General features: G+C 41.9%; 1 protein-coding gene across 26 annotated transcripts in view; it reads left to right on the top strand.

The window, feature by feature from the left end:
- GPHN (gephyrin) overlaps positions 1-25,718 on the top strand; it is a 935,903-nt gene that overhangs the window by 275,133 nt on the left and 635,052 nt on the right. The window lies entirely within an intron of this gene.

The following is a 25,718-nucleotide window of genomic DNA, read 5'->3' on the forward strand; positions in this document are numbered from 1 at the left end:
TTGCCCAAGTTAATGAGATGTACCAAGATATTGCCATTCCCAGATCGGATAAACACAAAACGTAGATCATCAAGCCTGCAAAACTAAACATAGATCTTATACTCAAAAAAGTAGAAGAGACACACTTTTATATAATAAAGGAAACATAGCTGAAGTCAGAAACAAAGTAAATGCTCTCCACTCCATTCCTGTAACAAATATGGGTATTAGGTCTTGTGTTGCACAGGTATCAAAAAGCTCTATCCATGGTCCCCAAATTTTATTGAATCCCCCTATTCAACCCCTAGCCTCGCATGTAAGTTTATAAATAGGCAAGACCTGGTTAATCAATCTTCCATTGGTTAAGGGACACTACCGCAGAATATATCCACTGCAATACAACCGTTTTCCTAGAATAAAACAATAGAAACCATAAAAACTGCTTCTAATAGGAACTTAGATCAATATCCTCCAATACCCCCCCCCCCCCCCCCCCCAACGAACACCATTTTGGATTGCACACATTAGGAAGGTCAAATTTCGTAGCAACAAACGGGGTTATATTGGACCAGAATGACCTTATTTTCTCTAAGTGAAGATAATCTAAGTGAAATATCCTGTAAAAAATATGCAATTGAATCAATCTGTTTCTAGCTGATATAGCAGTGGAAAAAAAAGGTATAAAGGAGCCCCTCCCAATTTTCCTCTTAAAGATCTGGGATATCTAATGACCATTGATCTTTCAAAACCTGTAGATGAGTAGAATTGTTCTGTGACCGAGTTCTATAAATAGGATTTTTTTCTAGGGTAGAATTTACAAATTGTAGATCTCCGAATTGTGCCAAAGCAACATGTCTCGGTTGTAGGTACCTAATGTGCGAGGAGTTTGGGACCCTATATTCCTCCCTGAGTTGGATAAAAGATTTACACAGACTCTGATCATATAAGTGGTGCACAAATTTCTAAAATTTCAATGCCCAGAAGCAAGCATTCGGAAAAAAAAAAAAAATGTCGGAGATAGTTTGAACCTGATCTGTGGTTGGGGGAAATTAAATGCACGGAGTGAGAAGCCATAGACAGACAATGCTCAAAGATTTTTAAGGAAACTTTTAAAAAAATCAGGGACCGGGACAGCTCTCCTATAAATTAGTTTAGTTAGGCCCTCGTAGGAAGAGACTAAGGTAGTTTCCACCACTGTAGCTGCATTATTTATTTGTGGGAAAAGCTGCGAATGTATATAAACAAGTTGAGAGGCAAAATTATAGTCTCGGATTTGGAATTGCTAAACCAACCTGAGGTTCTAGGATTTTTGGGATCCCACAAGTATGAAGAGAGAAGGAAGTCGATTTCCTGATTTTTTTTTTTTTTTTTTTAAATTGAGTCTTTAAAGGAAAAATACAGCCAGAGTGCAGTTCATTCTGCACTCTTGTGACCTGTTTTCAACCAACTGAGCTGAAGCCCACTTACCTATGTGGATGCAGTTTTGGTCTGATACTGCAGTTCTCTGCTAGCTCCATACTGAGAAATGAGCGATCAAACACTGCCGATCGCTCAGCTCTCGGTCTTTAGGCTGCAGAGAGCCAGCGACTGTCAGTTCCTGCCCCTCTGCTCTGCCCCGCAAGTGCTCACTAGAGCACTGGGCTGTGGAGGGGATGAGAGTGGCTGACTCTGGCTCTCAGCGGCAACTGCAGATTTCATCTCGCTGTCAGTTGAAAACGTGTCACAGGAGTGCAGAATAAAACTGCACTCCTCTGATCCATAGAAGTACAGCCAAAAAAACTTTGGCTATACTTCTCCTTTAACCAAAACTTGACAACAGAAAAGTAAATTACAACATATTGAAAACCTTAACAACATCAGAAAATGTTACCATGAGGTAATTAAACTACTTTCTCAAGGGGTAAGTCCAGCTTTCTACATGCAGACCCTCTCTTCTGGTGAATCATCATTTACTACCTGAAACTTAAAGGTAAAACTGAAAAAGTGAAGCATCAAACAAAAGCCTTTCAGCATCAGGCCCAGTTGCTTTAAAAATATAGTTGAGATACTAACTATGCAGAAGGTGGTGCTTTTACATCTGTACCCCACAAACATAGCAAATCCATTGCCTTCTCAGGACAATACTATGTGAACTGATCCCTTGTAAGGGGCGAGCAATTTAGTAGGAATATATAAAGTTTAGATCTAGTGGAGACCATGCCTCACCTGTCCAGAGCTGTTTTGGTGCCAAACTGGGGAACTACTCAATATTAGGTAGGTGATCATAATGCTACTATTCATGTACTATGTACAGCAAGAACACTGATTTCCTGGTGATGCTTCCATTAGGGTCTTTGTTTAGACACTTTCTGTTACAGGGTCAGTACACTGTCCCTGTCTCCCTTAAAGGAGCTTCTGTTGAATAAATGCCATTTTCTTTTATGATACACACTGCTTACTGATACACACACCCTAATGTCATTCAGTTAGGGTTTCTGTCTACTGTGAATTGAATCTATCATGCAATATTGTAAATGTTTTCATTAATATCTCAGCTTCTGCGAAAACTGACTGTATATCTACTTTTTTGAGAAATGTTAGCTGAACAGTTCTCAGATTTCCCCACTGTGCATTAAATGCCATAATAAAAGCTATTAGTCTGCGCTGAAATTAGAATTTGAAGGCAGTTGGTCAGGCACTTGCATGGTAAGATATATCTATAGAGAGAAACCAAATTTACAGAAGTATGGTGATCATGCCTTATTAAACTAGTATCACTCAGTCTCTCGAATAACCATTGATAATGGGATTTTTAGTACACCAGTTATCCATCCTGTCATCCAGATTCATTAAAGGTCACAGTACAGAATTTCTTTGTGTTGGTATACTTCCGCCCTAAGAAGGTTTGGACACTATGCAAATAGAATCCTTCACCATAAATTCAACTGCAATTAGAACCACCTCAAAACGTATTATCCCCAGTAGCCTCCTACAGCTTTGTATGAAAATGTCATTCGGTTGAATGAAAATAATGAAAAAATATAATGAAAATAAAACTGTCAGCTCTGTTCGAAGCCTCTGTACTAACGATTTGACGTTAGTAAAGAAATAAAGCAATCTGCCCCACTGACCTATTGTGTCCTGACAGGGGGTGCCCACCACCAGAACACTCTGATCAACGCTCTTCTGTCGGACCAGCTGGCATACACATGGGCCGAATGTGGGCCATTTTTTTATTGAACTGGCCAGTTTCTCCTGACTCCATGTGTATGGAGGCTTAAGCATATGGAGTGCAGTTTTTACTTTAGAAGAAGCACTCTTATCTTTTTATTTTAACAGAATGAAGCACTCTTATTTTACCAGTGTCTTGGAACAGTCCTAAGTCAGTAAGGACTGGGGGTAAATCTTGCACACCCAAAAGTCCTACAGGAATTGACTGCCAGGACGTAAGTGAACATCCTTGAGAAGCTTTGATGGCCAAGAAAGACGAGCAAGTGAAGGTGAATATTGAGAGGCAACCATCAAGCAAACCAATTTAATATCAATCTTTTGTATTCACATGCATTTAGGATGTCCAGGATTAGCTGAATACTTCCCTTCTTAGGCACGATCAACAGACTAGAACCAGATGAAGCACTCCTGTGACAGAGTGGGATGATGACTCCAGGTCTTAAACAGGCTGAAAATGCCTTGTTGTTCATAGGTCGGGGCAAGCCTTCATGCAAAGGCGGTGGATCCTGGAGTTTTGGCCTGCCAGGGACACAAGCCAAGGAGGCTTATTTTGGAGGAATAAGCAGGCTGGGCAAGGTTCCTTGTGAATGAAATGTGCTTTTTGGCAATGATGTTTTACTCACCAACCTTAGGGCAAGCTCTTTATCCCTTTAACACCTCCCCACCAAGAAAGAAGCAAAACCTATTTTGCAGAGTTGAGAGAAAGATATGGTGTCCGCCAGGGTATGTATTTTTATTATTTGCAACTGCGACATGCCGTTAAGGTGCAGGCAGGAAATAATCCCTGGATACAATCTCTCACCCCAATCTTTCGCTATGTGATAGAAGTCACCAGTTAAAAGGGTTTTATATCCAGTTAATACAATATGTTACTTAATGCATTTGTGCCTGGTTTTCCCACAAGGGTAACTGCCTCATGGGAGAGAGATGTAGGAGCATTTGAGGAGGACCAATGGGCTGAGGCCCTACAGGCAATACAGGGTTGCTCGCTGAATACGGCACAGCGATTGTCACAACTGTACATTGTAATGAGGGTGCACCGCACACCGGTCAGACTGTACAAGATGGGGATTGGGGACGGGGGATCAATGCACCAGGTGCGCCAGGGATCGGGGAGATCTCATTCATTTACTATGGTGTTGCCCCAAATTGCATATATATTGGTCTGGAGTCATTGATACTCTCAATGGGGCCTTCAGGGTAAAGGTGCCACAAGATCCAAAGGTGTGTCTCTTAGGTATAATGGACGACGTCCCATTGGAGGCGTTCTCTAAGGAGGCCATAGGTAGAGCCCCCTTTCAGGCACGTAAACTTATCCTTCAACACTGTAGAGCGAGCGACCCCCCGAGGTTGAAGGAATGGATATCCTAGATGGGGAACATGTTAAGCATGGAAAAGTACATTTATCAACACAGGGGTCGGGCGGGAAGATTTGAACGGCTATGGGGTCCTTGGCTTGTTGTCCCCCCTGGAGCTGGTTATGGATAGACTGTTTATTTAGGAAGTGTAAGGAGAGATATACCAGAGAATATAGAGTTATAGAGAAATAACAACTGACGTGGTAAGGGCAGGCCCAGTTGCAAAGGGGCTGAGGCCCGAATGGACCATACTATTTCTTTAACTTGGTATGCTGTTTATATAGGAGAATATCTATACCAATAGTGGTACATGACATTGACAAGTGAGAAGTACCTTTCTTTGTATGCTGCATGAACATGTATGTTATGCTGATTCTGTGATTGTCATTTGTATTTTTGTACCAATAAAATCCGTTTTGAGTTAAAAAAGAAAGAAGCAAAACGTTTGACAGTGTGACCACCTTTAACCACTTAACAACCGGCCCATAGCCGAATGACGGCTACAGGGCGGTTGTTTAATTCTGGGAGGCCGTCATATCCCTCCCCCTCTCTGTACCGATCGGAACAGCGGAGGGGGAAGAGATCGGTGTCAGCAGCGATGTGGGCTGCATCTGCAGTGCCCACATTGCTGCTCACCGAAATTTAACCCCTCAATTCCCTGCCAATACTGTGCAATACTCTGCATTACTCTGCAATACTCTGCAATACTCTGCATTACTCTGCAATACTGTGCAATACTCTGCATTACTGTGCAATACTCTGCATTACTCTGCAATACCCTGCAACACTCTGCAATACCCTGCAACACTCTGCAATACCCTGCAACACTCTGCAATGCTCTGCAACACCCGCCAATACCCTGCAACACTCTACAATGCTCTGCAACACCTGCCAATACCCTGCAACACTCTGCAATGCTCTGCAACACCCGCCAATACCCTGCAACACCCACCAATACCCTGCAACACTCTGCAATACCCGCCAATACCCTGCAACACTAACACTCTGCAACACCCGCCAATACCCTGCAACACTCTGCAATGCTCTGCAACACCCGCAAATACCCTGCAACACTCTGCAATGCTCTGCAACACCCGCCAATATCCTGCAATGTTCTGCAACACAATACTCTGCAACGCCATACTCTGATATACCCAGCCATAGTCGGTGATACCCTGCAATACCCAGCCATAGACATCCCCCCCTCCCGCCGCCCTCCGGTGCTTCTACCGACTCGCCAATACGATCAAAGCCAGAATCTTTTTTTTTTTTTTCAGGCTTCCCAGCTTAGAGGTGAGATGCGGGGTCTTATTGACCCCATATCTCACTGTAAAGAGGACCTGTCATGCCATATTCCTATTACAAGGGATGTTTACATTCCTTGTAATAGGAATAAAAGTGATTAAAAAATGTATTTTTGGGGAAGAAAATGTCCAACTAAAATAAAGTAAAATGAACAATAAATTTTTTTATTTTTTTAAAGCGCTCCTGTCCCCATGTGCTCGCATGCAGAAGCGAACGCATACGTAAGTCCCGCCCACATATGAAAACGGTGTTCAAACCACACATGTGAGGTATCGATGCGAACGTTAGAGCGAAAGCAATAATTCTAGCCCTGGACCTCCTCTGTAACTCAAAACATATAACCAGTAAAAAAAAATTAAATCGTCGCCTATGGGAATTTTTAAGTAGCGATGTTTGGCGCCATTCCACGAGCGTGTGCAATTTTGAAGAGTGACATGTTAGGTATCTATTTACTCAGCGTAACTTCATCTTTCACATTATGCAAAAATTGGGCTAACTTTACTGTGTTTTTTTTCCAAAAAAAAGCATTCGAAAAATTGCTGCGCAAATACCGTGCAAGATAAAAAGTTGCAACGACCACCATTGTATTCTCCAGGGTGTTTGCTAAAAAAACATATATAATGTTTTGGGATTCTATGTAATTTTCTAGCAAATAAATGATGATTTTTACATGTAGGAGAGAAATGTCAGAATTGTCCTGGGTGCTCCAGAACGCCTGATGGCGCTCCCTGCATGTTGGGCCTCTGTATGTGGCCACACTGTGTAAAAGTCTCACACATGTGGTATCGCCGTACTCGGGAGTTATAGCAGAATGTGTTTTGGGGTGTAATTTGTGGTATACATATGCTGTGTGTGAGAAATAAACTGATAATATGACAATTTTGTGGAAAAAAAAAAAGCTAAAAAAATCTTGATTTTGCAAAGAATTGTGGGAAAAAATGACAACTTCAAAAAACTCATCATGCCTCTTACTAAATACCTTGGAATGTCTTCTTTCCAAAAAGGGGTCATTTGGGGGGTATTTGTACTTTTCTGGCATGTTAGGGTCTCAAGAATTGAAATAGGCCGTCAGTACTTCAGGTGTGATCAATTTTCAGATATTGGCACCATAGCTTGTGGACTCTATAACTTTCACAAAGACCAAATAATATCCACCAATTTGTACTTATTTTTACCAAAGATATGTAGTGGTATAAATTTTGGCCAAAATTTATGAAGAAAAAAATTACTAATCTGCTAAATTTTATAACAGAAACAAAGAAAAATTCATTTTTTTACAGAATTTTCTGTATTTTTTCTTTTATAGCACAAATAATAAAAAAACGAGCGGTGATTAAATACCACCAAAAGAAAGCTCCATTTGTGTGAAAAAAAGGACAAAAATTTCATATACGTCCAGTGTTGCATGACTGAGTAATTGTCATTCAAAATGTGAGAGCACCAAAAGCTGAAAATTGGTCTGGTTATTAAGGGTGTTTAAGTGCCCAGTGGTCAAGTGGTTAATGAACATGGATGAATGACTGGTGTACAAAACATCCTATTATCAATGATTATTCCAGAGACTTAATTAGAATTAATGGAACATTTTTGGCTAAACAGCACTTAAAGTGGAATTCCTGCTTAACACAAACTATTCTCAAAATTGTTCCCTTCCTCTTTCCCTCCTGCTACCTGTCCTACCTCACGTGTGTAAAAAAGATCTGTACATTTACTTTTTTTTAGGCTGCTCCAATCTAGTCACATGGTCCTGCAGCCCTGGCTTCAATGTGTCAGGGAGTGCTCAACAATGACAGGAAATTCTGGGAGCCATGACATCAGACATAAGCTTCCATAGCCCAGCTGTTGTCAGCACTCCTTCCTCCCCCCTGCAGCTGCCACTCGATGCAGATCAACCAGGACTGTGGTTCATGTGACCAGTTTAGAGTGGACTAAAAAAAGTAAGTATAAACATCTTTTTTACACAGGTTAGGCAGGAGAGGTAGCAGGAGGGGGGAGGAGACATTTTTAAGCACAGTTAGTGTTAGGCAGGAATTCCACTTTAAGCCAAAATACCTTTTGGGTCAGCCCTACAAAATATTAGTCACATGGCTACCAGATCACTTAAGTCCAGTACCGTGTATCAAAATACTCGACCGCTTGCTTCCTTGGTCTGTTAGATCATAATAGTGTTAATATATAGGCTATTTACTCGAGACTGCTTCTCTGTGTGTTGCTTGATCTAGAATGCTACACTATGTGCTGCATTGCAAATGTAAAATATTCCATAATTGTGACAAATACAATAAAGTGTTGCCTTAAAGGGAGTGCTGTTAGGTTTTACCTGTATAAAAGACACCTGTCCACAAAATAAATCGAATTGTGAAGAACTGGAATTGTGAAGACTTCTTTTATGTGAAGATTGTTGATGAGAGACAGAAAAAGAAACCTGTGAGGATGAGGCAATAGATGGGTTATTAGACTGTTGTGTTTTTTTTTTATACATCTTCCCTTTGTGGGTTTCTGCATTTAACAAAGGGACTGATGCCAAGGTAGACTGGGATACAGGAACAAAATTGCTGTATAAACATCTCATTGTACTTCTTGAAGATGCTCCTTCCTTTAAATATTTTGCATATAGAAGGTGTGACACTCCTAAAAGCTCCCTTTAATTTGGCAAGCCCTGCCCTGCAACCGGCTTATGCTGCAATTTCAGTATGTCAAACGGTAACTAACTGGACTAGGACAATGAACAACCAACATGACCCTGTATTTTAGGTTTGTGCTGTTGCATAGCCATTGCAACAATGGTCTTCTGCTCTGCTCATGCTCTAGAACATTAGACACATTTCCATTCACATGTGCATCTGCTCTCCTCCCTTGCAGTGCCATGGATTTTGCCTACATTGACCACCAAGGTGGACACCAGGCGTCATGCAGCCCTAAAGGAAGCAAGCCAGATCATCTCCTGTGCAGAAGCTCCGTGTCCAATGATCTCTACTGCTCACTTCCCAGAAGTGGACAACTGGAAGGTGGATTACCTCAGCCAACACCACTTGGACCAAGAGAAATTGGTCTTTAACCCAGAAATGTTCAAACTGATAGATGGGTCTCCTGGCCTCTAGATTTAACAAGCTGTTTGTGGCCAGGCCCAAAGATCCTCTAGCACTGGCATTGCATGCCCTGATAATCCGCCAGTCTCAATTCAGGATAAACTTTGCCTTCTCTCAACTGTGAATTTTACCTCATCTGCTCAACAAAATAGAGCAACAGAAAAAGCCAGTTATTCTCCTGGCACCAAACAGGCCCAGAAGAACATGTTGCATAGACATACACATACTAATAAGAGAATACCCCTGATCTCTGCCCAACAGGCTAGAGCTGCTGTCTTTTCTATTCCATCCTGCTTCCCATTCACTAGGTTTTACGCCATGGTTGTTCAAGCCCAGGTCTTAAAAATGGAAGGGTCACTGAGTCTCATTCCTACCTTGCTAAAAGCAACAGCTATCAGATAGTAACTACAAGACAACTCAGATGCTTTAGACCTTCAACTGAGTGATCACGTTCAACAAATCTGCTCTTCTGTTTTTCTTACAGTGCAAATCCTATCTCATCTGCTCAAGAAAATAGAGCAAGAGAGTGATTCTAATTGAACCAATTGCATTGTGGCTACCAAATCTAATTGCAAGAGCTTGCATTCTAAAAGATGAATATTATCCTGTACTTTAAATGCCCATTCCACCAGATCAATGTACATATTTGCCAGCACACCATGGATCTTCACATATAACAATTAAAGGTTTTATTCAAAGTGATCGCATTAAAGGGGAAGAATGCTAATGTTTTAGGGCCACACAGGACCCATTCCTCAGGCATGTGATATGCATACAGCAATGCAGACATTCAAAGTAACAACAAATCAAAAGCGAGGTAGAAGTAGCTACCTACAGCCCTCTGATGTCTGACATCCTTCCAACACATTATAAACAAAGACACATATTCCCACCTAATGGTAATCTACACATGCTATTAAATGGTCACATAAGGAGTTAACAGGTGTAGGAGGAAATCCACTATCACTGTCGGTAGCAGTTATGTGTCCCAAATGTGCAGAATCAAACTTATCCATGATCAGGTACATTTGTCAGATGCACCTGATCAAGCAGATACGATTGGCTGTTGCCAGGTGACCAGACCTCTCACCAATTCCTGTGTACTGCATTGGCCGTGTCAAGGCAACCAGAAACGCTGACTGGCGGAGCTTCCAACACTATTAAAACCCATGATGTTAGGGTTCCCATCTGTCTCCTGCTGCCACAGAGAGCATAGACTGCACAGCTGGAGTGGGGGGGCTTTTAAAACAGAGTCAGTAATATGAATAGTGCAAAGAGTCAAAAATCAGATAGATGAAACTAAAAAGGAGCCGTTGAAAAAAAACAGTGTAGAGTAACTGAAAAACATCATCACCAAAGGACAAATAAAGATATGCATAAATACTAAGTATGAAAGGCAGAGAAAGGGAAAAAAAAGAAAGCGAGAGGAATCGGATAAAAATAGAAAGAAATAGAGAGGGCAAAATAAAAAAAACGGGGGGGGGGGGGGGGGGCTGGTTGAGAAGGGAGTAAGGAGCGTGGTGTAGAGAGGGGAGAGCATGGAAAAAGGGCCAAAACAAATGAGTTATCTATTGTCAAGGAAGCATGTAAAAGATAAACTGCTATTCAGTCCACCTGGTTGTACCATGCCAATGATGAAAGAACAAGAAGGCTTCACAGAATAAAAGAAGACAAGCATAGCCCCCCCCCCCCCCCTCTCGCGGGCTGCTTAACATGTTAAATCAACATATCCCTAAGTTCATGGGTCTGATGTCTAACAAAGTCCATTGCTACTGATTTTATTCAGATTATTTTATTCACCCTTCTGTTTTTGAGAAGGCTGTCCTAATGTCACTTCATTGTCTCTCAAAGCACCTTTTAAATTGACAATTGATTTACCAACTTATGTCTATGCATATGAACATTTTAATATCTAGACATAATTTCCCGTGTTACATATGTGGATGTGGAAAGCATTCTCCACAAATGAGTGAATTTGTGACGCCTATAGCAGCCCATCCTCTGTGATATACTATGTGGGACCTTTGAATTCTTTTGTCTAAGGTTTGTCTGAACCAAAATATCATCCAGGGTTTTATTACATCTGAGTGCCACTAGGGCAGGGTTGCCCAACCAGTGGCCCGCAGAGCCCTCTGTTGTGGCCCGCAGCCTCCTGGGATGGAGGGTAGGCAAGCCCAGATTGCAGGTTGTCTACCCGCCATGCCAGAGCATCAGTGTTGTGAATGAAACCAGCGATAGAGGGAGAAAGCAGCTGCGGAGCAGGGCCGCATAAACTGATGCTTACTGTATAGCACCGGCTCTTGTCATAGGTGGAGTGATACCAAATGCACTCTGCCTGGGACAGCAAGTTTATTACTAAAAATCACAGTGTATATATGGACATATGTGTTTTGCAGTGGTTACTGGGCTGCTTTTAAAATGATCCGCAGGTGTAGCGCAGTGCACCTGTGGCTTGCCTGCACTGAGCCATAGACTTCTGGTTTTACCTGTGGGTTTTATGCACTTTCAGAAAGTGCACCACACTTGCAGGATATGATAGAATTCTATGGCAAAGTACAGCTAACCTTCAGGAAAGCCACAGGTGCGGTTAGACTGCAGACCGTCAGTATAAAAGTAGCCTTAGGCCCCTTTTACATGATCTGTCTGACCCAATCGGACCCTCCATTCACCTCTGGAGCGGCCGATGTAAATAGATTTGTGTCCGTTTACACCTGCCTCCTTCCAATCCGGTCTGCTAAAAAAACGAAAAGTGCATCTGTCCCCTTCCATTTGATGAAAGGGCCCATGGAGTAGAGTGGGCTGTGTCTGTGTCCGCTTGCATACGCAGAATGGATGCAAAGCTGTCATCTTCTCATTGTGGCCCTCGACTGGTTACTAAGTCGTTTAAGTGGCCCTTACTCTTCAATAGGTTGGTCACCCCTTTACCAGGGACATTGACTTTAGATTTGGTGTCAGAGCACCATCCGCGGACTATAAAATTAGTTCAGTTTCATGTTTAAATGTGTGTAAGAATAATGGTTGATTGATGATTTTGTGCCAAGGCTTGGTCTATTGTCATGGCAGGGTATCCACTTTCCAAAATGTATGATACATTCTCTCTGCCATCCTCTATCATACTCATCAAAGCAAATGTGTGAGACCCTCCTCAATTGTGCAACAAGTAGGCTCTTAAGCAGATGCTTAGGGTGTGCAATACAGTGGTGTAATAGCATTTCTTGTCAGTAGATTTAGATGTATGTAGATGTAATCAGGGTACCCTGTGTGTTGGTGATCTTCATGTCAAGCATAGGGACACTGTGAGATGAGACCTCTGGATTAAATAAGTATGAATAATTCAGTATCATTACCTGCCCAAATGAGGATGTTATCTATGCAGTGCTTCCAGCAGATATGATCAGAAAATATGGTGGGTGGGTTGATGTATTGTTCCTAAAGATAAGATTTGCAAATAAGGGGGGCACACAACTACCCATGGCAGTGCCACAGATTTTTGCAAATGTCTCTTCAAATGCAAAATAATTGTTTACAAAGACAAACTGGAGACATTCAAATAGAAATTAATTAAAAAAAAAAAATGGCAAGTTTAAACCAATTAAAAAGTGACTGACAGCCTGCAGTCCTGCTGCATTTGGGTATACAGGTATACAAAGATGAAATTTCAATGTGAAAATTTCTAACTTTCATTGAATACGGTTAGTACTGAGTTTCTTTTTAAAGCCATTAAGGTTCTTAATGTATGCCAGAAAGTCCTTCACCAGTGGCTGTAGATAATTCAGTGAGTTGAGTAGGGTGAATGGCACCATGCCAGGTTTGGTTGGTCTAAACTTCAAGGGCTTGGTCCTATTATGAATTCTCAGTAAGCTAGAGAGGAATGGAAGGCAGGTTTGTTCTTTGTATATAAAAAAAATCAGTAGCTTAATTGATTATCCAACCATTGGACCGACTGATGTTAGGGTGGTCAATTTAATTTTTACACTCTGTAAAGGGTAATTTTTTAACAACACATTGCTTGTGATGTCAGCCACCATAATGAGCGTGCCATCTCTGTAATCAGCATAAATTATAACCCTAATGGCTCTGCCCTTATTAGCAGGTAATTTCAATGCAGCAAATTCCTCTGGGCCGTAGTTAGTGTAGTATAGTGTAGGTATTTTTGGAGACACTACTAGTTACATTGTGTTTTAACCATTTGTATCTAACTCTCAGTTGACTGAAATTGCCCTGGTAGAGTAAATGTACTCTTGAATTTGAATGGAACTAGCATGGTTACAGACATAGTATGGGGTTGTGTATGGAAATACTGCATAATCTTAAAGCGGTATTAAACCCCAAACCAAAAATGTAATATATTGCAGCTCATCAATCCTTAGATGTGGTGGCTACATTCGTTTTCTCTTTTTAGGCTTTCCCCCTCCCCTCTGTTTTCACCTGGTGATCTGGCCATTAACACACCTCCTGTATTAAAGTGTCTCCGCTCTTGGTGAAGAAGCATAGCGGACACATTCGTATGTCTGGGTGATAGATTTAGATATACTAACAGACTGAGGCCAAACTGCAGCTTGTACTTTATAAGCAGTTACACCAAACTGTTTTTTTTTCTTCTTTTTGGGATGAAGGTTCTACATAAGTAAAAGCTGATCATTGTAAGTACCTCTGTCAATGGTGAATGGTTTGTCTCATCCCTGTAATTGATAAATCTTCAAGAAAGCTTTCCTTTTTGAAAAACATCAAACTTTTGGGCTGGATCACCAGATGAAAACAGAAGAAAGAAAGTAAAAAAAAATTGTAAGCTGCACTATTATAAATATTTGTTTTTAATACTGCTTTAGGCGATCTTTCAAACTTGAATATCCCTATGCCAAAGCCAAACTTATCAAATCTTGCTGTGTGACAACAAAAGGATCTTTTGTACAAAAGTTCCAATTCACTGTCTGTGATATGTTATGATGACAAGTTAATCACTGGGCATTATTGTTTCCCCGTCTACAACTGCTGTGTGGAGGGAGAGTGCCACGGCTTCTTGTTGCCCCTCCTGGGTCACTGTCACCCTTGGCAAATGGAAAAAGGGAAGACCAATGATGGATTTTTAGTAGGCTGTTAACAGACAATGTTGGTTGGATGTTATATATTTTTCCTAAAGGGCAGGTGCGGAGTCTCCTCCTTGGTTGAGTAGAATCAGCTAGGGATATACCCTTCCTTCTTTATAGTCTTGGTTAACTTCTTTAAATGTGTAACTTTTGGCTTGGTTATGTTTTCTAGTGTAGGTTGATAACCCATTCTCAATTTTCTGGAGTGTAATGCCACGTTGATAACCCATTCTCAATTTTCTGGAGTGTAATGCCACGTACACACGACTGGTTTTCCCGTCAGAATAAACTGAAGGTTTTTCTGACGGAGTTCTGCTGAAACTGTCTTGCGTACACTCGAACACACCAAGGTCTGATCGTCAAGAACACAGTGACATACAACACGTACGATGGGACTAGAAAAAGGAAGTTCAATAGCCAATAGCCTCCGTCTCGTACTTGCTTCAGAGCATGCATCGTTTTTGTTCCGTCGGAGCAGCATACAGACGAACGGTTTTCCCGATAGGAATTGGTTCTGTTAGAAATATTTAAAACATGTTCTATTTCTAGGTCTGCCAGAATTTTTTTTAAAAAAGGGCATCGGAAAATACGATAAAAAGCTTCCGTCCGACTTTTTCTGACGGACATTCCACTCGCGTGTACACAGCATAAGGGTTTGGTTTACCTTCTCCTGGATGGAGTGCTTAAAAGCATCTAGCTCCCTGTCCACATGGCACAATTGTGCCTTCAATTCTTCTATAATGATTAATATATAGTTGAGTGAACTATGTGCCGATACTTCACATCATTTTTTACATCCTTTGTATGTTAACCAATTGTAGGGCGATTCCTAGAGATGGAATTTACAGACAAGTTAAAATAACTGCCAGGGATACCGCGAGAAGGCATGCAGCAGCAGGGATGCTGTGTATAATTAAAGATTATTAACAGTAAAACAAAACACATCCAAACACCAGCAACCAGAATTCACAGCAAACATGAAGATATAAGTGAACCATAAACCAAGTGACAAAATACCTAACTGGCAACCTAAGTGACCGAAAATCGAAGTAGCAAGCTAACTATATTATAATATATTCAGACAAAAGGGGAGCACAGATTAACAGGGTAAGACTGGAGGCAGAAGAAACAGTCAGGAAGGGGAACCAGGGCTGGGAATCGGGTACAACGGGAGCAGATACATGGCAGCAGGGTACAAGATACAGGGCAGAATCAGGATCTAGGCTGAGGATAAGTCAGCCAGCATAATCTGGCCAACAGGAAAAACACTGCAGCAAGAGGGTAATGTAGAGGAAGAAATAACTACCCTCCCAACAGCCAACATACAACATCAGGTGGAGACCAATTACAGGGATCTCCTGGCTGCTGGGAGACACATGCTGGTTAACACCAAAACTACAACCTTCTGGTCTGGGAGCTACAGAGCTACCAGCAGGTGATCAAGGTCCTGCTAATAACCCTGTTTGTAAAGGCATCATTACTCCATTCAGCAGTTTACGTTTTAAAATGGCCGCAAACAGCTTAAAGCAGAATTTGATAAAAAATCTTCTTTAGCAAGGAATATACATTAATAATTATGCTACCAAAATTAGTGTGTGCTATATATTGCTCCTGTTTCTTCTTGCTGAGGCTTCCATTTTGCTAAAGCCCTAAGCCCCCCAACAGCAGTAAATCAAAAAGAGCTAAACCCATCCATTTACCTATTTCAAAAACAGTCAAGTTCCTGGAATGCTGGTATTGCTATCTGTCACATTTTCTTGTATCCTCAACCAAACTCTCAAACCATTAAATGGCTGGTATAACTGATGTGCAACACCATGGCAGATGCAGATCAACTCCCTTGACTGTAAAGGATAGGAAAGTTTAATTCTGCTTTTAAGGCTCTCGGCAGATCAGCCTCTCTAAATTCAGCAGTGCCTAAAAATAGAAAGCAACTGAGCATGTGTAGAGCCGGGTGAGACCGTGTATTACTGTATTTTAAACACTTATTTTTAATGTTTTACAAAGCTATACCTGCAAAAGGGGCGAGCCTGAAGTGATATAACAGGAGTTAATTTATAAACTTGAATTCCACTCTAAAGTGTATTTAACCACTTCCATACTGCTGAGCATCAGATGGTGCCCTGCGCTTTCCATGGAGATATCTGAATAATGCCTGCAGCTACAGGCATCATCCAGATAACTTTTTTCTGCTGGCGATTCCCTGCACCGTAAACACAAATATACATAATATAAATAAAAAATAGTAATAATATAAATTAAATGTAGCAGCAGTTCAGCTACTTTTTCACAGGGAAGGGACAGTCAAGAAATCAGTAAGTCAATAAAATTTAACTTTGCCTAGAGCTTCACATTTTTTAACATGCAAAGATGCCAGTGTTACATGGGCACTGCAGGCTAGTATAGCCCAATGGTGCAAAGGGAAAGTGAAAAAAAAAAAATCAGATTCCAATTGTCACTGTATTAGAATGCTGACTTAAAACAGATGTAGACCTTGAATACTCGGAGTGGTACAGTTTATCCACCTCAATACAGTGCACTTATACCCCTTTCCTGCCCAGACCAATTTTCAGCTTTCAGCGCTCTCACAGTTTGAATGACAATTACTCAGTCATGCAATACCATACCCATATGAAACTTACGTCACAAATAGAGCTTTCTTTTGGTGGTATTTAATCACTAGTGGGTTTTTTATTTTTTGTCCTATAAATAAAAGACTGTAAACTTGGTGAAAAAAATGCTTTTTTCTTTGTTTCTGTCTTAAATTTTTGCAAATTAGTAATTTGTTTACATAAATTTTGGCCACAGTTTTTACTGCTACGTATCTTTGGTAAAAATAACCCAAATTAGTGTATATAATTTGAGCTTTGTGATAGTTATAGAGTCTACAAACTATGGTGCCAATCACTGAAAATTGAACACATCTGATAAGGCCTTCAGTACATTAGGTGAATCTCATTTCTTCAGACACTAACAAGTCAGGAAAGTACAAATACCCCTCAAATTACCCCTTTCTAGAAAGTAGACATTCCAAGGTATTACGTAAGAAGCATGGTGAGTTTTTTTAAGTTGTTATTTTTCCCCACAATTCTTTACAAAATGAATTTTTTTTTTTACAAAATTGTCATATCAGGTTATTTCTCGCACACCGCATATGCATACAACAAATTACATGCCAAAATACATTCTGCTACTCTTCCCGAGTATGGAGATAACACGTGTGAGTCTTTTACACAGCCTGGCCACACACAGAGGCCCAACATGCAGGGAGCACCTTCAGGTGTTCTACAAGCATAAATGGCACATCTCATTTTTCAACCACCTATTACACTTTTGAAGGCCCTGGAGCATGACCCCATTTTGGAAAGAGAAAACCCCAACATATAATCTATGAGGCATAATGAGTCTTTTGAATGGTTCATTTTTTTCCAGAAGTTTTTGGAAAATGTGGAAAAAAAATTAAAACACTTTTTTTTACACAAAGTTGTCAATTTAAAAGATATTTATAACACATAGCATGTATATAGCAAAAATGACACCCCGAAATACATTCTGCTACTCCTGAGTATGGCGATACCACGTGTGTGAGACTTTTACACAGCCTGGCCACATACAGAGGCCCAACATTAAAGTAGTACCTTCAGGCGTTCTAGGAGCATAAATTACACATCTCATTTTATTCCTACCTATCATACTTTTCAAGGTTCCAGCTCAGTGGAGTTACCCACAAAATTACTCCATTTTGAAAAGCAAACACCCCAACGTATATTTTGTGAGGCATGGGCTGCGGATAGGTACTCGGGTACTCTGATGGGCTGGAGACAGGTACTTGGGTAACTTAATGGGCTGGTGACAGGTACTCTGTTACTCTCATGGGTTGGTGACTGGTATTCGGGTATTCTGAAGGGTGGTGACAGGTACTCGGGTACTCTGAAGGGCGGTGACAGGTACTCGGGTACTCAGAAGGGCGGTGACAGGTACTCGGGTACTCTGAAGGGCGGTGACAGGTACTCGGGTACTCTGAAGGGCGGTGACAGGTACTCGGGTACTCTGAAGGGCGGTGACAGGTACTCGGGTACTCTGAAGGGCGGTGACAGGTACTCGGGTACTCTTAAGGGCGGTGACAGGTACTCTGGTACTCATATGGACTGTGACAGGTACTCGGGTACTCATATGGACTGTGCCAGGTCCTCGTAGGGACTGTGACAGGTACTCGGGTACTCAGATGGACTGTGGCAGGTACTCTGATGGACTGTGACAGGTACTTGGGTACTCTGATGGACTGTGACAGGTACTCGGGTTCTCAAATGAATGGTGACAGGTACTCGGGTATTCAGATGGACTGTGGCAGGTACTCTGATGGACTGTGACAGGTACTCGGGTACTCTGATTTTCTGATTTTTTGGATTTTCTGAACACAAGTGGATTTTTTGAACTAAAGTGGAGAGTTAACAACCAGGAGTTGTGCTTTGACTGCTTCTGCTTGACTGCTTCTGCTTGCAAGTGTTGTTTTTGGGGGTGTTTTATTTTCTCCCCTCCTTTATTTGATACATTTGCTAGCAGTTTTTAAAAGACCTTTTTTTCTGACACTTTTTAAACAGCATTTTTTTTTCTCCCCTCTTTCTTCCTGCCAAATTAGGGGAGGGGTTAATTGTTCACAGGTGTAGAAAGGTAGTTCTACAAACTCCCCCTTGAGCTTGCTCCCTGATTGTGGCTTGCATGTGGATTTTCTGAACACAAGTGGATTTTTTGAACTAAAGTGGAGAGTTAACAACCAGGAGTTGTGCTTTGACTGCTTCTGCTTGACTGCTTCTGCTTGCAAGTGTTGTTTTTGGGGGTGTTTTATTTTCTCCCCTCCTTTATTTGATACATTTGCTAGCAGTTTTTAAAAGAGACCAGAGGAAGATAGACCCGACAGACGACAACACTCAGACACAGAACATGACAGGTCTTTTTTGGAACGGGGCAGGGAAAACCACCCGGTAAGAAATGCCGAAGAAATGAGATACGTAAGACGCACCCCAGAAAGAAGAGAGGACGAAGAGGAGGGAAGAGAGTACAAAAGAAAAAGAGAGTGAAAGGAGGAGGCATTTTTAATCTTAGTGGGAAACAACTTACACATGAGGAAATTGGTACATTAGACAAGGGTCTCAAATATGCCCCCATAAAAAATTTAGATAAATTTCAGACATATATAGGCATTCAGAAGTATATAAGGAAACTCAACATCAAGAAATACATTGCCAGTAACCCTTGCAAAACCAAAATATCCCACACCAATGACAATACCCTACATAGTACCTTGAGGAATAAATCTACCTTCAATCCACCAGCAGTTATATATAAAAACTATAAAATATAATGAGAGAGGAAAAAGTATATTTGTATCGATGTGCGTGCCTAAAAATTAGAAATATATTAAAATATAGAAGCTATATTAGATAAAAACTAGATTTGTGTATGTAAAATAGAGCATAGGAATAATATAACGCGCCAAAGTGAATTGAGAGAGGAGAGTATAAATAAATTTACGTCAATGTGCACTTATATAAATATAAAATCTGTCGGTTATGTTAGGGGGAGAGAGTGTAAATGTGTTTGTACATCGGTGTACACATAATTAAAGGAGGAGAGGTTTATCCGAATTAATTATTAAAAATATTAATAAATATAAAAATGTAAAAAATATATAATGACCTTAAAGGTTAGATAAAGCACTCATAAGAGGCAAAAATGATTAAAATTTAGTGGGAGGAGTCTAATGAAAAAACATGTATGTATTAAAAATCGCTGATGAAACAGTTCAGGTCAAACTCTATATTTAACCCTTGAGGGGCAAAAGTGTCTAAGGTGAAAATCCACTTCGATTCCAATTTTTTTAAGAGTTTTAAGAGTTAACAACCAGGAGTTGAAAACAGGAGTTAAGACAGGAGTCTCTAACCTCTATCCTACTTCCATCCTCCCCTCCATTTTAAAGATCCCACTGCAAGGGGCAACCAGACAGCTTTCCAGAAACGTCAGGCTGACAGCAAGCCAGATTCACTGGAACCAGAGTGTTTAAAGGGGACAACCGCAGCCAGGTAAGCTCGCACCTCCACCCCCCCCCCCCCCCCCAGTGATTGTTCCAGGGACTCCGTCCGACCGCCTACGGGGGTCAGGAAGGAATTTTTGCCCCACTGGTGCATTTGGCTGCTAGTGTCAGGGGTTTTTTCGCCTTCCTCTGGAACAACCATAGGTTAGCATACCCCTACCTCCGGCCTCCTTTCCATTTTTTACGCTATCCTAGGATGACTATTCCAGATCACAGCCAGACTTCTTTTCTAAGCGGAGACCTCCACCTTAAGTAAAGGTAGCTGGAACAGCCAGCAACCGAATACAACAACTCCTTCCGCATTCCATATAGGCATCCCCTGATCAACTTGCGCGCTAATAGCCTCAAGCACGGCGGCAAGTCTGATACCTAGCCCCACCTCAGGATCAATACCCTGATCAGGATCATCATCTTAGGCCCATAGTACCATCAACAGCATCCACAAACCATGTGCTACTTCAAATACTCAGCTGAAGTTCTGCACAGACTAAGGAACATCAACACCACATTGCCATCTTCCATACAAAAAATACTTCAAAGAGAACAACTATTAAAAACCGGACGACAACCAGCTCCCAACCACAGGAAGACATCTACTCGACCACTACAATTAGATTGCGCCTTGATTAACGCCAGGTCTGCAGTCAAACATAGACTGGAAGTACACAACTTCATCATCGAGAACAATGTAGACTGCCTCTTCATCACCGAAAGCTGGTTAACCTCTAACTGCAACACCATCCTCACCGAATTGGTGCCGGAAAACTACAGGATCCTAACCGAACACCGGATAGGGAAAAAAGGAGGAGGCCTAGCAGTGATCTTTAAAGGTCACCTGGATCTCACTAAACCATCATCTCAGAACCCAGTGTCTTTTATGGAAACCCTGACGCTACATTTTCAACCAACACCCCATGACACCACTCATATTCTACTGTGCTACAGACCACCGGGACCAAAGTCCAATCTTCTTTCACCCCTCACGGAATCCTTTGCAATGCACACCCTAAAATTCAAAAATTTCCTGGCACTCGGAGATTTCAACCTTTGGGCAAACGAGCCTAAAGACCCCATCGCGACTGCCTGCATCAATCAACTAGAAGAACTGGGTCTACAGCAACTGATAAAGACTCCCACGCATGGGTCAGGACACACCCTGGACCTCATTTTCAAACAGAACATCGACGTCAACATACTCGACAACATAACTCTGCCATGGACGGATCACCACGCCATCAAATTCAAAATCACTACCAACATCACCAACGCAAAACGGAAACCTGTAACAACGCACTGGACCAGATCGCATAAAAAACTGTACTCCGAAGCCTTCAAAACCACTCTGTCCAAAAAAATATCGACAATAACTTTAAACCACTCTACGGAGGAAACACTCAACTCCCTGAACAAAGCATTACTGCAATCAGCAGACTCGGTAGCACCAAAACGCAGGGCTTTCATCAGGAAGAAAAATGCTGGATGGTTTAATAGCTCCCTCTCCGTACTAAAGCAAGAACGCAGAAGAGCGGAAAGAACATGGAGAAGAAATCCCACCGAGGAAAACCTATTTAACTACAAAGGTCTCACAGAGAATTATCGGAAAGCAATCTTCAAAGCCAAAAAGGACCACTTCTCATATACAATCTCAACGGCCGCAAACCAACCACGGGAACTGTTTAAATTGGTTAATCAATCAATGAATCCGGTGTGCCTAGAACCCCCAGAAAGCAAATCCCAGGATTACTGTGACAAACTGTCGGATTTTTTCATCGATAAAGTCAAAACCATCAGGGAAACAATTTGTCAGAAGAAAACATCCAACCTCAGCCAGCAAATACATTAAGAGGATGTCCGCACCAACATACCGCAACCGCCAAAATTTTCACTATCCCCAATTACCGTAGACACCGCAAAAAACATCATTAATAAACTGCGTGACAGTACCTCACCTATTGACATCATCCCCACAAAACTACTGAAAGAATGCTCCGACATCGTGGCTCCAACCATAACCCACCTCATAAACCGATCATTCCACGAAGGGATTGTTCCCAGCATCCTCAAACAAGGCATCGTCAAACCTCTACTCAAGAAACCAAACCTGGACCCTCAGGATCCAAACAACCGTAGGCCGATTACAAGCCTCAACACCATTTCTAAGATCATGGAGAAAGCTGTAGTACATCAGCTACAACTTCACCTGGATACTCACAAACTCCTGGACCTGCTGCAATCAGGCTTCCGCCCGGGTCATGGAACAGAAACAGCTCTCCTCAAGATTTGGGATGACGCCCTCGAAGCAGCAGATGACGGAGAGCCGTGTCTCCTCGTACTGCTAGACCTAAGTGCAGCATTTGATACAGTAGATCACAATACTCTACTCGTCCGCCTCACAGAAGTAGCCGGAGTCCAAGACATAGATCTCCAATGGTTTGCGTCCTTCCTAGGAAATCGGTCACAGACAGTGAAACTAGGAAAATTCCTCTCCGAAACTCGGGCAGTCACCTGCGGAGTCCCTCAAGTTGTCACCCGTTCTCTTCAACATTTACATTCGCCCACTCCTTCAAATCATCAGATGCTCAGATCTCTGCTTCCACTCTTACGCTGACGACACGCAACTTTATTTCCGGATCAATGGAAAAAAAGATCACCAACAACAACTTGAAAACTGCCTCAAATCAATAGAGGACTGGATGACCACCAACTCCCTCCAGCTGAACCAATCAAAGACAGAGCTTCTTATCTTACACCCAAATCATAATCCAACAACCAAAACCTCCTGGTCTCCACCAACCGTCTTTGGGCAGACTATCTCCCCAAAGACCAAAGCGAAGAGTCTCGGGGTTATTTTAGATGCACAAATGTCAATGGATGCGCAAATAGGATCTGTAGTCAGTCGATCTCACCATCTGCTACGCATGCTTCGCAGACTCATCCCTTTTATCCCAAAGAATGACAAAGCAGTGGTAGTTGGAACAATCATTAATTCACGACTGGACTACGCAAACTCGCTTTACATAGGATTACCACAATACCAACTAGTGCGATTACAACTGATCCAAAACATGGCGGCAAGGCTGAAAACAGGAAAAAAAACCCTGGGAATCCATTTCTCCTTCACTGAGGAGCTTACATTGGCTAACCGTAAAAAATCAGATCACGTTCAAGACCCTTTGCCTCACCCACAAATGCGTGCATAGAGAAGCTCCGCAATACCTAATGGAGAAAATAAATCATTACACACCAAACCGCAGTCTTCGATCAGCCAACAAAAACCTCCTCCTCGTGCCCAAAGCCCGGTATAAATCCAAGGGTGATCGGAGATTCGCTGTCCAAGGGCCTCGGCTATGGAATGCTCTACCAATCAACATCCGCCTGGAAGAAAATCACCTGGCTTTTAGGAAAAAACTCAAGACCTTCCTCTTTTAGCAGATGATCGAAGCTCGCCACAGCGCCTAGAGGCGATTCAGTTCGCATTGTGCGCTATATAAGTATTTCATTCATTCATTCATTCTGATGAGCTGTGACAGGTACTCGGGTACTCTGATGGACTGTGACAGGTACTCGGGTAATCATATGGACTGTGACAGGTACTCATATGGACTGTGACAGGTACTCTGGTTCTCAAATGAATGGTGACGGGTACTCGTAGGGACTGTGACAGGTACTCGGGTACTCTGATGGACTGTGACAGGTACTCGGGTACTCTGATGGACTGTGACAGGTACTCGGGTACTCTGATGGACTGTGACAGGTACTCGGGTACTCTGATGGATTGTGACAGGTACTCAGATGAACTGTGACAGGTACTTTGATGGGTGGCGACAGGCCCTCTTTATTGGGTGGGCAATCAGTGCGATTGGTGTAAACTGTAAGCTGTAACGAGATGTTGCCCCAATCTCCTTCTCACACGATCGGTGTGTGAGGAGGAGAACACTGTAACATCTGCAGTGCATGTAACGTGCAAAATGGGATGGTACCGCCTGTGACTTCATCACGGCCTATCACGTGGTAAACAGCCATGCCCAATGGCTGTTCACCCTCCTCAGTGGCGAACGGTGTCTCTGTGACACACTGCCCCCCCGAAGGAAGGACGTTTTATGAAGCCTGCCCAGAATGAAAGCCGCACCACCTGGCCGTCATATGGTGGGCGGCAAGAGGTTATTCATCTTTGTATGGAATACCCTTTATGTGCATACATACAAATTGTAATATTTTCATTTATAAAGTGCAGATGATGTATAAAATCAAAAGCCACCATTGGAAGGACTACAGCTTGCATTTAAAAGACTTGAAGATTTGCAGTGGAATGTCTCAATTTGCAGCCATCAAGCTCTTCAAAAGACAGTTCTGGTGAACCTCGAAGTGCTCTGTACAAAGTAAAGATGTGAAAGCCTTTCTATATTTATATTTAACCTATTAGAAGATGATCTTTTTAATCTTGAGCTGAGTGAGGTGGTTTTTGGCTACATATATTTTTAGAAAGGTCTGGCTGTGAGATGTAGATGTTGATGGTCCTGGTCTAAATAGGTTTCTGTGTAATTCCAATTATTCTTATTTCCTCTTGCCCCTGTCAGTGGGCAGTACCACCACTAAACGCAAAACATTTAAGTGAATTCAGGTGCGCCACAACCGCATGCATTGCATGTGATTGCGGCATGGTGGTGTGGCATTTATGGGGTTAAAACAGGTGGGGAAGAGGAAAGTTAGGCATGCAAGTGTGGTAGAGAGAGCAGGGGATAGACTGGGATTAGTGTGCAGTTATGATGGTGAGGATGGTAGAAATGTGGGTTTAGGTGCAGGTGTGATGGAGAGAGCAAGGAAGGGGTTGTGTTGGGTATGCAGGTGTGCTGTGAGAGCTGAGAGTGACTGCTCCTGACCAGCAGGAAAATGTGGACACACCAAATATTGTTTTGATTTTTTATACACATTTTGTACAGTGCCTTGAAAAAGTATTCATACCCCTTGGCATTTTCCATATTTAGTCATGTTACAATTAAAAACGTAAATGTATTTTATTGTGATTTTATGTGATAGACCAATACAAAGTGGCACATAATTGTGAAATTGAGGGAAAATGATAAATGGTTTTCAAATATGTCAAAAGCGTGCATTTGTATTCAGCCCCCTTTACTCCGATACCCTGAACTAAAATCTAATGGAACCAGTTGCCTTCAGAAGTCACCTAATGAGTAAATGGAGTCCACCTGTGGGTAATTTAATCTCAGTATAAATGTAGCTGTTCTGTGAAGCCCTCAGAGGTTTGTTGGAGAACCATAATGAACAAACGACATCATGAAGGCCAAGGAACACACCAGACAGGTCAGGGATAAAGAAGTTTAAAGCAGGGTTATGTTTCCTTATGAGGAGTTTCAGTATTCTCCATTAGCAACTGGGAATATTTGTATGCATGTGTGTGTGTGTGTGTGTGTGTGTGTGTGTATATATATATATATATATATATTAGAATAATAGTGTTATTGGTAAGGGATTATCGAATAAAAGCAGCCGACAACTCCATACCATCAAGCGTATTTATTTTCAAGCCTTCACAGTGAGTACAGTCAGCAGCAGACTAGTTTCTGCGACAAGCCTTGTT

The sequence above is a fragment of the Lithobates pipiens genome, unplaced genomic scaffold (assembly GCF_037356315.1).
Source record: "Lithobates pipiens isolate NorthernLeopardFrog02 unplaced genomic scaffold, aLitPip1_a1.2 Scaffold_30, whole genome shotgun sequence".
Classification (NCBI taxonomy): Eukaryota; Metazoa; Chordata; class Amphibia; order Anura; family Ranidae; genus Lithobates; species Lithobates pipiens.